General features: G+C 47.5%; 1 protein-coding gene across 2 annotated transcripts in view; it reads right to left on the bottom strand.

Moving 5' to 3' along the window:
• GPR160 (G protein-coupled receptor 160) overlaps nt 1-12,171 on the bottom strand; it is a 37,370-nt gene extending 25,199 nt beyond the window's left edge. Inside the window, exons 1-2 of one of the 2 annotated variants that reach the window (XM_060099119.1) lie at nt 11,998-12,171; nt 11,151-11,291 (exon numbers count right to left, since the gene is read on the bottom strand). The gene's annotated coding sequence lies outside the window, so the exon portion shown is untranslated. The remainder of the gene's footprint in view (nt 1-11,150; nt 11,292-11,997) is intronic. The other variant, XM_060099121.1, reaches the window with a different exon arrangement.
• Nucleotides 12,172-14,598: the final 2,427 nt, after the last annotated feature.

The raw sequence follows: 14,598 nt of genomic DNA, 5'->3' as shown, positions 1-14,598 counted from the left end.
AAAAGCTAAGACTAAAGCATCTAGAAGGATAACAAAGAAGAAAATCTTTGCAAACTTGGGGGTAGGTAAAGAATTATTAAGCAAAACACAAAAGCACTAACCATAAAAGAAAAAATTATAAAGTAGACTCATTAAAATTAAAATCTTCTGCTTATAAGAAAATGAAAAAGCAAGAGATATACTGGGGGAAAATATTCACTACACATATATCTAACAAACGATTTGTGCTCAGACTATCAGACCATCTATCTATCTATCTATCCATCTACCTACCTACCTACCTACTTAACTACCTTCCTACCTATCTATCTATAATGCCTACAAATCAAGAGTAAAAAGACAAACAACTCAGGGCTTCCCTGGTGACGCAGCGGTTGAGAGTCCGCCTGCCAATGCAGGGGACACGGGTTTGTGCCCGGGTCTGGGAAAATCCCACATGCCGCAGAGCAGCTGGACCCGTGAGTGATGGCCGCTGAGCCTGCTGAGCCTGCGCATCCAGAGCCTGTGCTCTGCAATGGGAGAGGCCACAACAGTGAGAGGCCCGTGTACCACAAAAAAAAAAAAAAGACAACTCCAAACCAAAATGGGCAATATACTTGAAAGACAGTTCAAAAGGAAAATGAACAAATGGTCAACAGCATGTGAAAAGGTGCTCAACATCATTAGTCATCAGGAAAAAGCTAATTAAAAGCACATAGCCATACAATTTCACATCCATCAGGATGGCTACAAGTAAAAAGACCAATACCAAGTATTGGGAAAGACGTAGGAGTATAAAATGGTACAACCCCTTGGAAAAGTCTGGCATTTAAACATACATCTATCTATGATCCAGTACTTCCACTCCTAGGTATTTATGCAGGAGAAATTAAAATACATGTCCACAAAAAGACCTGTATGATAACACCAAATGCTAGTGAGCTTGTGGAGCAATAGGAACTCTCGCTGCTAGTGGAAATACAAAATGGTACAGCCACTTGGGAAGACAGTTTAGATTGGCGGTTTCTTACAAAATTAAACATATTCTTATCATATGATCCAGCAATCGCCCTCCTTGGTATTTACCCATAGGAGTTTAAAACTTATATCCACACAAAAACCTATACACAAGTCTTTATAACAGTTTTATTGATAATTGCCAAAAGTTGGAAGCAACCAAGATGTCCTTCAGAAAGTGACTGGATAAACTGTGATTACTTAGCATTAAAGAAAAAAAAAGCTATCAAGCCATGAAAAGACATGGAGGAACCTTAAAAAATGCATTTACAAGGTGAAAGAAGCCAATCTGAAAAAGCTATATACTGTATGATCCAACTATATGACACTCTGGAAAAGGCAAAACTATGGAGACAGTAAAAAGATGAGTAGTTGACAAGGGTTAGAGGGGAGGAAGGGATGAACAGGCAGAGCACAGAGGATTTTTAGTATTACTCTGTATGCTACTGTAATGGTGAATACACATCACTATACATTTGTCCAAACCCACAGAATGTACACCACCAAGAGAAAACTGTAATGTAAACTATGGACTTTGGGTGATTATGATGCGTCAATGTAGGGTCAATGACTATAACAAATGTGTCACTGATTGGGGATGCTGATAATAGGGGAGGCTATGCATACGTGGACACAGGAAATATAGGAGAAATCTCTGGGAAATCGTACCTTCTGCTCAATTTTGTTGTGATCTAAAATTGCTGTAAAAGATAAAGTCTATTAAAAAAAAGGCTTGTACACAGTTAGGAAATATTTCTTAGATATGTAATTAGAAGTGAAAACCATAAAAGAAAAGAAATTGGTATCTTAGACTTCATCAAAATTTAAAACTTTTTTCTTTAAAAGGTGCCATTAAGAAAATAAAAAGATAAGTCAAAGATTCATAGAAAATATTTGCATGTCATATATCTGATAAAGCCCTTGCCTCTAGAATTTAAAAAAATATTTGAATATTTTACTTCAAGTATTTTTATTTGAATATTTTAAAGAATATTAAAATTTTTTTGAAACTCCATATGACGATGGTGACAACCCAATTTAAAAAATGGGCAAAAGATTTAACTAGATATTTCAGCAAAGCAGATATACGAATGACTAATAATAATAAGCAAATGGAAAGGTGCTAATCATCATTAGTCATTAGGGAAATGTACATTTAAACTGTAATAAGGGAATTCCCTGGTGGTCCAGTGGTTAGGACTCCGAGCTTCCACTGCAGGGGTCACAGGTTCAATCCCCGGGTCAGGGAACTAATCCCGAAAGTGGTGTGGCCAAAAAAAAAAAAACACCAAACAAAAAAACACATAAATTGTAATAAGATAAACTCATACAGCCATTAGGATGGCTATAATAAAAAAGACTAACAATACTGAGTGTTGGCAAGAATGTGGAGAAATCAAAACCATCATACATTGTCGGTGGGACTCTAACATTGTACAGCCCGTTAGGAAAACAGTTTACCAGTTTCTTAAAAAGTTAAACATAGGGCCTCCCTGGTGGCGCAGTGGTTGAGAGTCCGCCTGCCGATGCAGGGGACACGAGTTCGTGCCCCGGTCCGGGCAGATCCCACATGCCGCGTAGCGGCTGGGCCCATGAGCCATGGCCGCTGAGCCTGCGCATCCGGAGCCTGTGCTCCGCAACGGGAGAGGCCACAACAGTGAGAGGCCCGCGTACCGCAAAAAAAAAAAAAAAAAAAAAAGAAAGTTAAACATAAACTTACTATATAATCTGGTAATTACACTCCTAAGAATCTACCCAAGAGAAATAAAAATATAGGCCCACACACACCTGTACATGAATGTGCACAGAAACATTATTTATAACAGCCAAAAACCAGAAACAATTCAAATGTCCATCAACTAGCGAAGAAATAAATGAAATGTGGTTACATCTGTAAAACTGAACTATTCATCAATACAAAGGAACAAGCTACTGATACATGCTGCAAATGGATGAACTTCAAAAACATTATGCTAAGTGAAAGAAGCTAGACACAAAAAACTACATATTCTAGGATTCCATTTATAGGAAATATCCAGAAAAGGCAAGAGACAGGAAGTAGGTCAATGGCTGCCTGGGCTTAGGAGTGGGGACTTAAGCTGGCATGAGGGAACTTTGGGGGTGACAGAAATGTTCAAAAATTAGATTGTGGTGATGGCTGTACAAATCTATAAAAATCATAGAATCGTACACTTACAATGGGTGGATTTTATGGCATGTAAATCGCACCTCAAGAAAACTGTGTTTTTAAAAAAGGACTTGTAAAAGAATGTTCACAGCAGTTTCCTTCATAAAAGCCCCAAACTGAAAACAACCCAAATGGTCTTCCAGGCAGAATGGACAAATTAATGGTGGTATAATCAAAGAGTGGAATATTAGCTATTAATAAAAAAGAACAAACTACTGAAATACACAACATGCATGAATCTCAAAAACATGTTGACAAAAGAAGCCACTTTTGTTTTCCTATTGTATACTGTATTCCATTCATAAAAGAGTCTGTTGTTTGCTGTAGACAACCTCTGAATCAATCATCACACTTATTTCCAGAAAGTATGGTGTGTGTGTGTGTCTATTTGGAAGTCATAACATGTCAAATAGTTAATATAAATGAATGGCTAATGATTTAATATTCAGTTTAAAATGTTTTAATTATGTCATGTGATACACACAAATATATCTGATATATGTATGTTATTTAACATAATCAAACTCATTTATTCTGTGCATATTCATTCACTCATTTACTCCAAACATATCTATAGAGGACGAAAAATATATTCCTGGCATCCAAGTTCAAACTATGACTCAATCACAAATACAATGTTGATATTTCACTTCTTCTTCATGACAGAATCTGAGTGTACCTTTCAGAATACAGTTTATTTAACATGAGTTTCCTGGTCTGCTCCTGGGAGGAAAAAGTGTTACGAACCTAACAGTCACAGACTTATGAAGCAAAAACAAGTTTGGTGCCAGTCGGCAACAACAGATTCAGGACTAGTAAGTGAGGCTGTCATTTCAGGCCTCCACGAACTCCCCGTCCTGCCTGCGCCTGCCACTGGAAGGCAAGCTAAAACGTGCAGACACACCCTGAAGGAAGCTGCTGCCTGGTCAGTGGACTCAGGACTCAGGCCAGGAGGAAGAAATGCCACCATCACAGGCAGCTACCCACCCTTCGGGTAACTTCCCTCCCACTCGCCAACCCCCTTGGGAGTCACACCTCAGAATCTGCTCAAAGCTGGGCCTTGACGTGTGTGATGATGAACAAACAAGGCGTGATTGCTGCTCCCCAGAGAATCTGTCTACAGACCACACTACCCAGTGCCCAGGAGGGTATCTGTCAGGGTACTTCCTGTACTCCTCCTGCATTTTAATGAGTGTTTAGAATGTTCATGCCTTTTGATCCAGCATCTCCACTCCAGGAATTCATCATAGGGGAATAATCAGAGCTGAAGGAAGTAATTACGGCCTGAGCAGCTCACTTCAGCGTACTTATAATGGCCTACAGAACACTCTCCCACCCCAAAAGGATCAGAACAGTTTAAATGCCTCACAATAAGGAAGTAGTCAAATGATTTATGACTGTCATAAGATGGACTACTATCTGTAGCCATGAAAGACAAGCTCTTCAGAAAGATTAAAGGACGAGAAAATGCTGACAGTACAATGTAAGATGACAGAATTGAGATAAAAGCTGTATGTATCAGGGTTTCTCACAGGGGGAGATACTGTAATGGAATTCCTCAGGCCTTCCAGAGGTTCTAGTGATCCCTGAGAATCCGTGTGACCCAGAGGCGTGAGCTGTTATCCTCAGACAGTCTAACGGTAGGGGATGGGAGGCTGAAAACCAGTGGTACATACAGTATTATTCCCATATTGGGTAAACCCGAAAAATGAATGAATATACACAGATCAGAGGTAATTAATGCCAGGCCACCTGTGATTGCTAAGGTCATGGCCTTGTAGACCAATACTTCTCAAGCTTCAGTGTGGATCTTCGTAAAAGCTGGATTCTGATTCACTGTGTCTGGGGTGGGCCTGAGATTCTGCACTTGTTAACAAGCTCCCGTTGCTGCTGGTCTGCAGGACACACAGGATTAGCAGGCAGCAGAGGCCAGGATACCAATGGGAAATGGCAGGGGCTGTGGAGGGAAAGCCCTGCAGAACAGTCAGAAGGGAGCAGCTCTGTTGGCTGTTAGCTGGGGTGGGGAGGGCCATGGAGGCTGTTCCGCATCTCACTGGAACACCTGGCTGGGAGCGGCGGAGGAGAAAAAAAGGAGAAAGGCAACAGTTCCATGAAGGCCCGACCCGGGCGGGAGGAGGAGGGAGCCCAGTGCCCCACCTCCCCCTGAGCCCCGCTGGCACCTCCGTGAATGGGTCTGGGCAGGAGCTGTCAACCGGGCGACCTCTGCCTCGGCTGCTGGCAGGGGACTCTGGGGGGGGACGGGCTACCCCTCCGTTCAGCCTCCCTGGACACAAGGGATGCTTTCAGCTTCCCGAGAACACCTCAGCTCTCAATCTCCCCCTTCCCCTCCCCAGACGTCATCACTGCCTATGACTCCTTAAGGGCATAAGGAGTACGAACACAGGTTACCTTCTCCGATAACGTAGAACGCACAGCCCACTCCTCTGTTCCCACTTCTGGGCTCACCTCTGGCCTGAACCTCAGTTCACCTGTGTACCTCTCCTGACAGACAGCAATAGGCAAGAGAAACAAATGCAAACAAATAAGCCCGCACCACTGGTCAAAGATCAAATTGATAGCCCCTTTTTTTTTTTTTTTTTTTTTTTGCGGTACGCGGGCCTCTCACTGTTGTGGCCTCTCCCGTTGCGGAGCACAGGCTCCGGACGCGCAGGCTCAGCGGCCATGGCTCACGGGCCCAGCCGCTCCGCGGCATGCGGGATCCTCCCGCACCGGGGCACGAACCCGTGTCCCCTGCATCGGCAGGCGGACTCTCAACCACTGCGCCACCAGGGAAGCCCTTTTAAAACTACAAAATGCTCTGCCAGTACAGGTGAACAGCACCTCTATTATTTCTCCAAGTTAAAAGTAAACCCCCTGGGGTACCTGTTCTTTGACTTCGCCACTAAAGGGCAGGTCGGACACAGTACTTCACGGGGCCTGGGTCAGGACTTCGTATTTGTTAGCTGCTCCCAGCATTCCCGTGAGGAGGGCACGTCCGCAGCTGACAGAAGAGGCGCCGGAGAGGACTCAGGTGGCCCGAGCCCCGCCGCCGCCGAGGCAGAGGCATCTGCCCCATCTACGCAGTCCGCTGCTCCCCCACCAGGGGCCGGTGGGGGGGGCCCATCTCCTTTCCAGAGGCACAGCGCATTTTAATGCCCAGACCACAGGGCCACAGCCCCAGTTCCCGGCCCCGTTCTGGTCATCAGTTCCAAAGCCGCTGCTCCGCCAAACCCCCTGCTGACATCTGTCACGGAGGACATTTCCTCAGGCCACGAGGCAGGCCAGGCGGCCTCTGAAAACAGGGAGGTCAGAGCTGGAAAGCGTGTCTACCCTGCAGCCTGCCTTCTAACATTCTCGGGGGGAAACCCCCCGAATAAAGGCCAAAGCGAAGGAAGGCAGGGCTCCAGCGGCAGCGATAGCCAAGGCTCAGGGAACCCCTACTCCACGCCGGGCCCTCCACGCGCCGCTTCACCCTCGCAGCCCTGTGAGGTAGGTGTGATCAGTACTTCCATTTTACACAGGAGAAAACCGAAGGGCAGAGTGGTTAGTAAAATAGGTCAAGGTCACACAGCGAGGTGGTGGGAGAACCAGGAAGACATCAGCCACCTGGCGAGTCCACACTCGGGGGCGCCACGCTTCACCTGTGTTTGCTGAGGCCAGTCATCAACCTAGTCTCTTTGCAGGCCGTCTGTTTGACCAGGAAGTAGTAATCACCTACCTGAGAACACGCCCACACACCTGAACCCTAGAGCACCCCAGAAAGGCTCCGATCAACCCGCCGGCCTGGCACTTAGGAAAGCCCTCGGCCTCTAATGTCGTTCTTCCAACCACACAAGGCAGCCCGCCGGCAGCGCCCCCCGTCCACGTTTCTTCTCACACTGGGGTACGCACACACCTAGACTGACAGCTCTAGTGACAAAGGTCTCAAAACACCACCTGGCGTTTCCTCAAAACCGCACGGCCGGGTTCCATCTGTACTTCCTCCTCAGCACCGCTGCTTCACTGTGCCCACACCTCCACGCGGCAGCCGCGAGCACTCAGAACTCAGGGAGAGGAAACAAAGATCTAAACAGCAGCCTCCCCTGCGACGAAACGCCACATACAGACAGAGGTGGGAACATCGGTCCCACGACCCTTGAGTACAAGTTTCAAGATGAGGAATCAGGCCACTCTTGGACTTGCACCCCAGAAACCTCTCAAAGGCTGGACTAGGGCCCCTCAGTTCCTCCAGCCTGCGGAGCTTTCCGACGGGGCCATGCCTCAGTGGTGTGTAGGACAGATGTGTCACCAGCTGGAGAGGGGTGGGCAGAGGAGGGGGAGGGGAGTACCTTCTGGGCCCCTCAGAGCAGAGAGCCAGGGCACAATCTCAGGATCCCTCTGGATCCCAAAGTCAGGCTGCCTAAAGACGGAGGGCTTCTTGGTGGCCCACCCCTACAGGACACCCTGGGGAACCCCCCAGGTGCACAAAACCCATCTTCCCACTCACAAAGAGTCAGTGGTTTGGGGTTTGGGAGGCCCTCCTTTTCTCTGCTGCAGCATGCCCACACATGTACTCCATTTTTATTGTATTGCAGGGATAGTAAGCTCTAAAGTTCTATGTAAATGAGTAACACAGACGGGGTGTGAGAAAAATGATGACATACCTTGTATTTTCTGTCATAGAATCACTGCAGAGTAAACACAAGAGGCTTCATTCTCTCAAAGGAATATGCTGTTTCCCGTTTTCTTGGGACAAGAGCCCTCAAGCTCTCTTGGGTTATTCCATTTTGGGTAGATGCACACGTAGGAAGACCTCTTACTGTAAGAAGCAACGGTGCAAGTGCGATGGTCCCCGGGCTCAAAGATGGGGACCACATAGGGAGGGGTGGAGACCAGGGGGAAATGGAGTACACTACCCTCCTCTAGAGAGAAGCCTGCTCCAGTACCGCCTTCAGGAATTCTTGGGGGCAGAATATTTGAAATCTCCCAATTGTCAACATTGGCTCAGCTTTGTTTTTGATTTTCCCAAACTGCGCTGGCCTGATAAAACATCCTTGTCGGCTGGATGTGGCACATGGCCCCAGTTTGTAACCAGGGCAGCTGAGTGTGGCAAAAAGATAGCTTGCCTAAACTAACTAAAGAACTCTTGGGTATGGTAGCTCTGCTGTCTGCTAGAGTTTGGACCAGCACAGAGGCTGGAAATAACGTAAACTCTAAGGTCCAACAGATCTGAATTTGAATCCTGGCTCTATTTTTACCAGCTGCCAGACCTCAAGTGAACTACGAACCTCTCTTAGCTACAATTTCAGCCACAAAATGGGTTGAAAATACCCAATTTAGAGAGCTTTGTGAGAATGAAAAACATGTGTGTGAAGATGACTTGAACTCTTAATGAATGTTAAATTTCCTTCCCCCATATCTCCAAAGAAACCACCTGGCAAGCCTTCGCTTCTTTAGATTTTCAAAATTCTCATCTGCTAAAAACTAAAATAATCCTCCAGCACCGCTGCTGAATTTCACAGGATGGGATGAAGTGATGTAGATGAGAGCAGAGTGCTTACAAATTAAAGAGGATTATTGACTGGATTGCCAACACCCTTTCCTCTCACTTCTAGGCCAACAAAGCAGTATGTAATTTGCTCTTCTAATGTGTTTATACCCTTCCATAACATGATGTGGGAGAAGATGGTGTCACATTTGTGGTAATTCCTTAAAATGGCGATTAACAATCAACTCTCCAGAGCCCGCCCCAATCTATCATCCTCTCAGAGGAGAGCAAACATGAGGTCACTGCCTGTTCACTTAAGAGCCTGGCAAGTTTCTTTTCTCTCTCCATGTTCTTGTCTCAGAGAACTGAGGTAGAAAACAAAGTCACTTAACAGTTGCATATTTCTTTGATTCACACAAAGAAAACTGTCACAAGCCGAACAATTTCACTTAAGTACCATCATGAATTCACTATGATATTTTCCAACAGTAAGGGGATTTTGTTGGTTCTCTCATTTTCCCATGCACTACGAGGAAACTGGGACATGCTCTGGCATTTCCTCAACTGAATCTGACTTAAAGCATCTTTACAACTTCTTTTATTCTAGTGAATCTACACGGGCAAGGTCTAGGCTGAGGGGATTCATCTAACACTTCAACTTTTAGCTATCACTGATATAATTTACTTGACTTGTTTTCTCTTAAAAGCAAGGAGGGGGCTTCCCTGGTGATGCAGTGGTTGACAGTCCGCCTGCCGATGCAGGGGACGCGGGTTCGTGCCCCGGTCCGGGAAGATCCCACATGCCATGGTGCGGCTGGGCCCGTGAGCCATGGCCGCTGAGCCTGCGCGTCCGGAGCCTGTGCTCCACGACAGGAGAGGCCACAGCAGTGAGAGGGCTGCGTACCGCAAAAAAAAAAAAAAAAAAAAAGAAAAAAGTAAGGAGGCATTAAAATCAGTTCCACGGTATCTACTAAGAAATGTGGGTTTATCTTTCGGGACTATGCCTCCATTTCAGGCATGATAGAATGAGTAGTAATTATATGATAAATCCAGAGGGGGCAAAAATAAGCAAGTTGGATGAATATATAGATATAACTTCCCGCGTCCCTCCTCTTGAAAGCAGGGTTCTTGGAAAAGAATGCACAGAAATTTCAGGAGCCAGTTCTTTGCTAAATATTTACACTGCATGATACCTGAAGCAAACAAGCTGAGGACAGGAAACAGGCCACACACACAGGTAAGATCTCTCTCGGGTAATAAGTAGAGCTCCACTCACCTTGTGATTCGTTTTCATAATGTTGACTTTGTATGGATGTATCCAGTGCTTCCAAAAGTGTACACAAAACCTAAGTGTGTACGGGAGTGTTCACTACCCTGAGCTCTGTTTTTTGATGAGCATAACTTAGAAAGGATTTGGGCAGTTCAGAAAAATTGCTAACACATTTTACACAACCTATCCATTTGGAGACAACTCAACCCCTATGCTCGCTAATACCCTTTGTATAAAAAAAAGCTGACCCAGCATCCACCTGCATCAACTTGATCCTCTCAGCTTTGTCACACTCAGCAAATACTCTATGCCTTCTGAACAAAATAAAGCGGCACCCCTGGGAGGGAGAAAAAGACTTGTTATGAGTCTGGAGAGGCAGCCTTTATAACCCAGCTAACAAAGAGTGAGGATCTGTGGAAGGCTTTGAATCTAGAACCATTAGTGTTACCTTCCAAATCTACCTTCTGCAAAAAAAGCTCCACAAGTGGTGTTACGTTGAAAGGAAAATGACAAACATACAAAAGCAGAGTCGAGAGTACAAGGCAGTCCACACCCCCATACCATTCATCCATCTTCAACTATTAACAATTCATGGCCAATCTCCCTTCACCTTGTTCCCCCTCACTTCTCCACTAGCAGCCTCCCCCCAAACTGGCTTATTTTGAAGCAAATCCTCAACCTATATTTCAAGTTTAGAATGTATTTCTAACAGATAAGGGTTTAAAAAAAACCCTAATCGTGATACCGTTACCAAAAGTAACTAAACAAAACTAATACTCTTAATACTAAAAAACAACCAGTACAAATTTCCTCTATTGGCACAATTTTTTTAAAAACTATTTTCATCAAATCAGGACCCAACCAAGGTTTTCACATAGCATTGCCGCCTTCTGTCTCTTAAATAGTTTTTAAACCACAGGTTCCCTCCATCCCTATGATTATCATAGCAGCCAGGCTGATCCTCACCTGCAATTCCCAACAATTCTATTCTAGAGATACCACAAAGAAACTCCAGTCTTAGGGGCTGTCAAGAAAAAATGTGTATGTTAATTAGTCGTTTTATAGTTAAAGAAGTTTAAAAGTAACCTGAAAAGCACAAACGAAATTGATCTGACCTGAAGCCATGAACAATTCTGAGATCCAAACACTCATTCAAGTGTCCTTTGCAATTCTGGTCTGTGGTGGATTTATCTCCGGGGTTTGAGCGACTCCCCAGCCCCGGCCCTTACCCGAGTCATTTGCACAAGCAAAGCAATGGGGCGAAGCAAGTGCGTTTCCTCCCAGCTGGACCTTCCTCCGCAAGCCGGGTCCTCGCGGTCGCTTCCGGAATGCGGGGGGCGGGGGACCCTGCTGCCACCTCCCGAGGCCACCTGCCCAGGTGAGAAGAGGAGTTTCATTGAGCCAACAAATTCCGGAGGGCGGTCCCAAGTTATTTAGAGAGAATTTTGAGCAATCCAGGCTGGGCACAGAGGAACCACCCAGAACGCCACGGTCTCAGAGAACAATCAACCTGAAAAGCCCTAGGGCTTAATCCCAATGCCCGGCGCTCACGGGGGCACCGTCCCCAACGCCCGAGGGCCAAGAGAGGGGACGCAAAGTCCGCCCCAACGAATACACGAGCATGTGTGCCCGTGACTATATGCCCACCTGTGTGTTTCAGGAAGGAAAGTTGCAAACACTGATGTTTTACAATGTTTAATAGCTCTCTCCCCTGGAAAGGGGGTGCGAGCTGGATGTGAGTATACACCCAACCTAGGCCACCGGTTCCATCCCCGCACCCCACCCCCGGGTGCAAACCCGGGACGGACCCATGGCGCGAAGGCTACGATCACCCCCCAGCCGGAGCACGGCGTCCTCGGCTTTCAGTCCAGGGCCACCACCCACTCCAGGATCTCTGAAGTAATAAAGAACCCCAGCCCCTGAATCCCCGGGAGTGAAATTCCTCTCCCTCCCCGACGCGCAGAGCACAGCCAGGGAAGCGGGGAGCGGCGCGGTGCCGTCGGCCCCCCGACCCCGGAGCCCCGGGTGAAGAGGGAAGCAGCTGCGAGACGCCAGGCGCAAGTCCCCGCAACTCACCCGAGGCGCGGCGGCTCCCAGCTCCCGGCTCGCGCTCCGCGACCGAGGCGCTGGGCGCCCGACCAGACCCGCGGCGAAGTCGCCGCCCAGGCACCTGCCGCGCCCGGCACCAGGTGACCGGGGACAGGCCGGGGCTGAGAGCACGGCCCCGGGGACCCCGCAGCAACCCCGCGGCGGCCCCGCGCGCTGCTACCAGGAAGTGCGGATGCAATCCTTTGAGCGCGCACGCCCCGTCGCGACCCCGGCGGGAGACTGGCCGGAGGGCGCCGCCTGCGGGCGGGGCGGCGAGAGGCGTCCAGGCCGCCACCCAGGCGCGCGGGAGAGGGGCCGGGGTCGAGGCTGGCACAGGGGACGCCCCGAGGGTGTAGGGTGGAAGATGAGACCCCCCCCCCTTTTGTGTGCCGGGCCTTCAGATACTCCCACCCCCAGCCCTGCCCAAGGAGCTCCCATCTCCTCAGCAGGGTCGGCACGGGGCCATTGCAGTTTCCTCCAGATGAGGGTATACATAGGGTGACAGAACCTGATATAAACAACCACCTGTAATGCACTATGAATTCACATTTAAAATAAAAATCCGCAAATTGCATATTTGGAAATAGCACACTTATACTGCATTGCCTTTCTTTGTGACATTACTAATTTGTTATATTCAACAAATATTTGTCGAGCACCTACGACTTGCCAATCATTTAAACATTTAAAATATAGTGCAGGGAACTCCCTGGAAGTCCAGTGGTTAGGACTCTGCGCTTCTACTGCAAGGGCCACAGATTCGATCCCTGGTTGGGTAAATAAGTGCCGCATGCCCAGCGGCGCGGCCAAAAACAAGAAAAAAGAAAAGAAAAACCCAGCACAGTTTCCTCCTCCTCCTTTTCCTGAAGAGCCTTCAATAAGTGGAATGGGCTGGCCCTATCTTAACCTCCCAGAAAGCTTTTACTGGTCTTGCAAGGAACTTAGCAACGGCCCGCCCAAAGGTGCAGTAAGAACTGAACCGTGATAGAAATAAGTGTGGGCTGCTAGAGGGCCTGAGAAGCGGCTTGACCCAACCTGGGAAGGTCAGAGAGGAATTTCTGGAGAAGGGGACATGTGTGCTGAGTCCTGAAGGACTACAGGATTCACCAGGATGTGAAGTATTTCAGCCAAGATTCCACTGTGAGCAAAGCCAGAAGCCAAAAGCTGGCCAGAGAGTGCATGTTCTGACAGAGGAATAGCAAGTGAGTCAGTAGAGCTGAGAAGAAGAGGATGTGAACTGAGTTAGAGCAGGGGGTGTGGGGACCAGATCATGCTCCTATCACAAATAACAGCTGCTGACATGTATACACTGATGTGTATAAAATGGGTGACTAATAAGAACCTGCTGTATAAAAAAAATAATAATAACAGCTGCCGTCTATGGAGTGTATAGCATAAAACAGGAACTGGACATGCATCACTTCAAACTATGTGGTCGGGTTATTACTCCCCTTTAAAGAAGAGGAAAACGAGGACTAGGAATGTGAGGTGTCTTGCTACTGACAGGACTGGGGGGAGGTCTCTCAAGAGCTAGCCTGCACTTTTCATGGCTCTTTCCAGGTCAATCCAGGAGGCTGAATTATCTTCAAATGTTCTCAGCATCCTCAAGTATCCCCCGGTGCCCACTGCTGTCTCTCCATTCCAAAGCCTGTGTCAACAACTGCCCTCAGACCCGCGCCTGCCTAGAACAGATGCCAGAGTGTACGGCTGTGCACACCAGACTCTTTCCCAAGGGGAACTCGGTTTCAGGGGCTGGTGGAGGGACTGTGGAAGAGCCCCTTCTTGTTCCCTAATAGCCATTCTCTCCTTCTTTCATAATAATAGAATTGAAGCTGAGCCCAAGCCTGCTTAGAACAAAGACTACATTTCCCTTCCTCTCTTGCAGCAAAATATCAACACATCAACGGTGGTGCCCAGAGCCCCTAGAATCCATTTGATCCAGCAGTACTTCTGAGGCAGCTGTTTCCTCCCCAACATCTTTGATCTGTCAGATATTTTTCATGGGGCAGACACTGCTTACTGTCTCCTCAATATCCAATCCTCCTTCTTCCCTTCGAAGAGAACTCAGATTTTGTGCCAGGAGGCGACGCGCCGGGCTGAAATGCTCACCTTCCCAGAAGTCCTTGCGGGGCAGTCACACGGATCGACTGCTGAGGTGGAGGGGGAAGTTGCCTAGAGAGTCCTGAGAAGGTTTTTGCTTTCCTGAAGCGGACACCACCGATTTTCTCCTTCTGTTTTATTCTGGCTGTGAGGTTGCTGGGAGCTTGGAGGGTGAGCAACCATTTTATGACCACAGGACAACACACAAGAGAAAAGGAGGAAAAGCACCTACGGCAGACTGCTGAGCTCCAGACTTCTTATTACATGAGAAAAATAATCCCCTTACTTTTTAAAAAAATATAAATTTATTTATTTTTGGATGCATTGGGTCTTCATTGCCGCACGTGGGCTTTTTCTAGTTGTGGTGAGCAGGGGCTACTCTTTGTTGTGGTGCGTGGCCTTCTCATTGCGGTGGCTTCTCTTGTTGTGGAGCACGGGCTCTAGGCTCATGGGCTTCAGCAGTTGTGTGGTCTGGGCTTCAGCAGTTGT

The sequence above is a fragment of the Mesoplodon densirostris genome, chromosome 5 (genome assembly GCF_025265405.1).
Source record: "Mesoplodon densirostris isolate mMesDen1 chromosome 5, mMesDen1 primary haplotype, whole genome shotgun sequence".
Classification (NCBI taxonomy): domain Eukaryota; kingdom Metazoa; phylum Chordata; class Mammalia; order Artiodactyla; family Ziphiidae; genus Mesoplodon; species Mesoplodon densirostris.
Note: the sequence above shows the minus strand (reverse complement) of the source record. Positions and strands in the feature narration are given on the sequence as shown.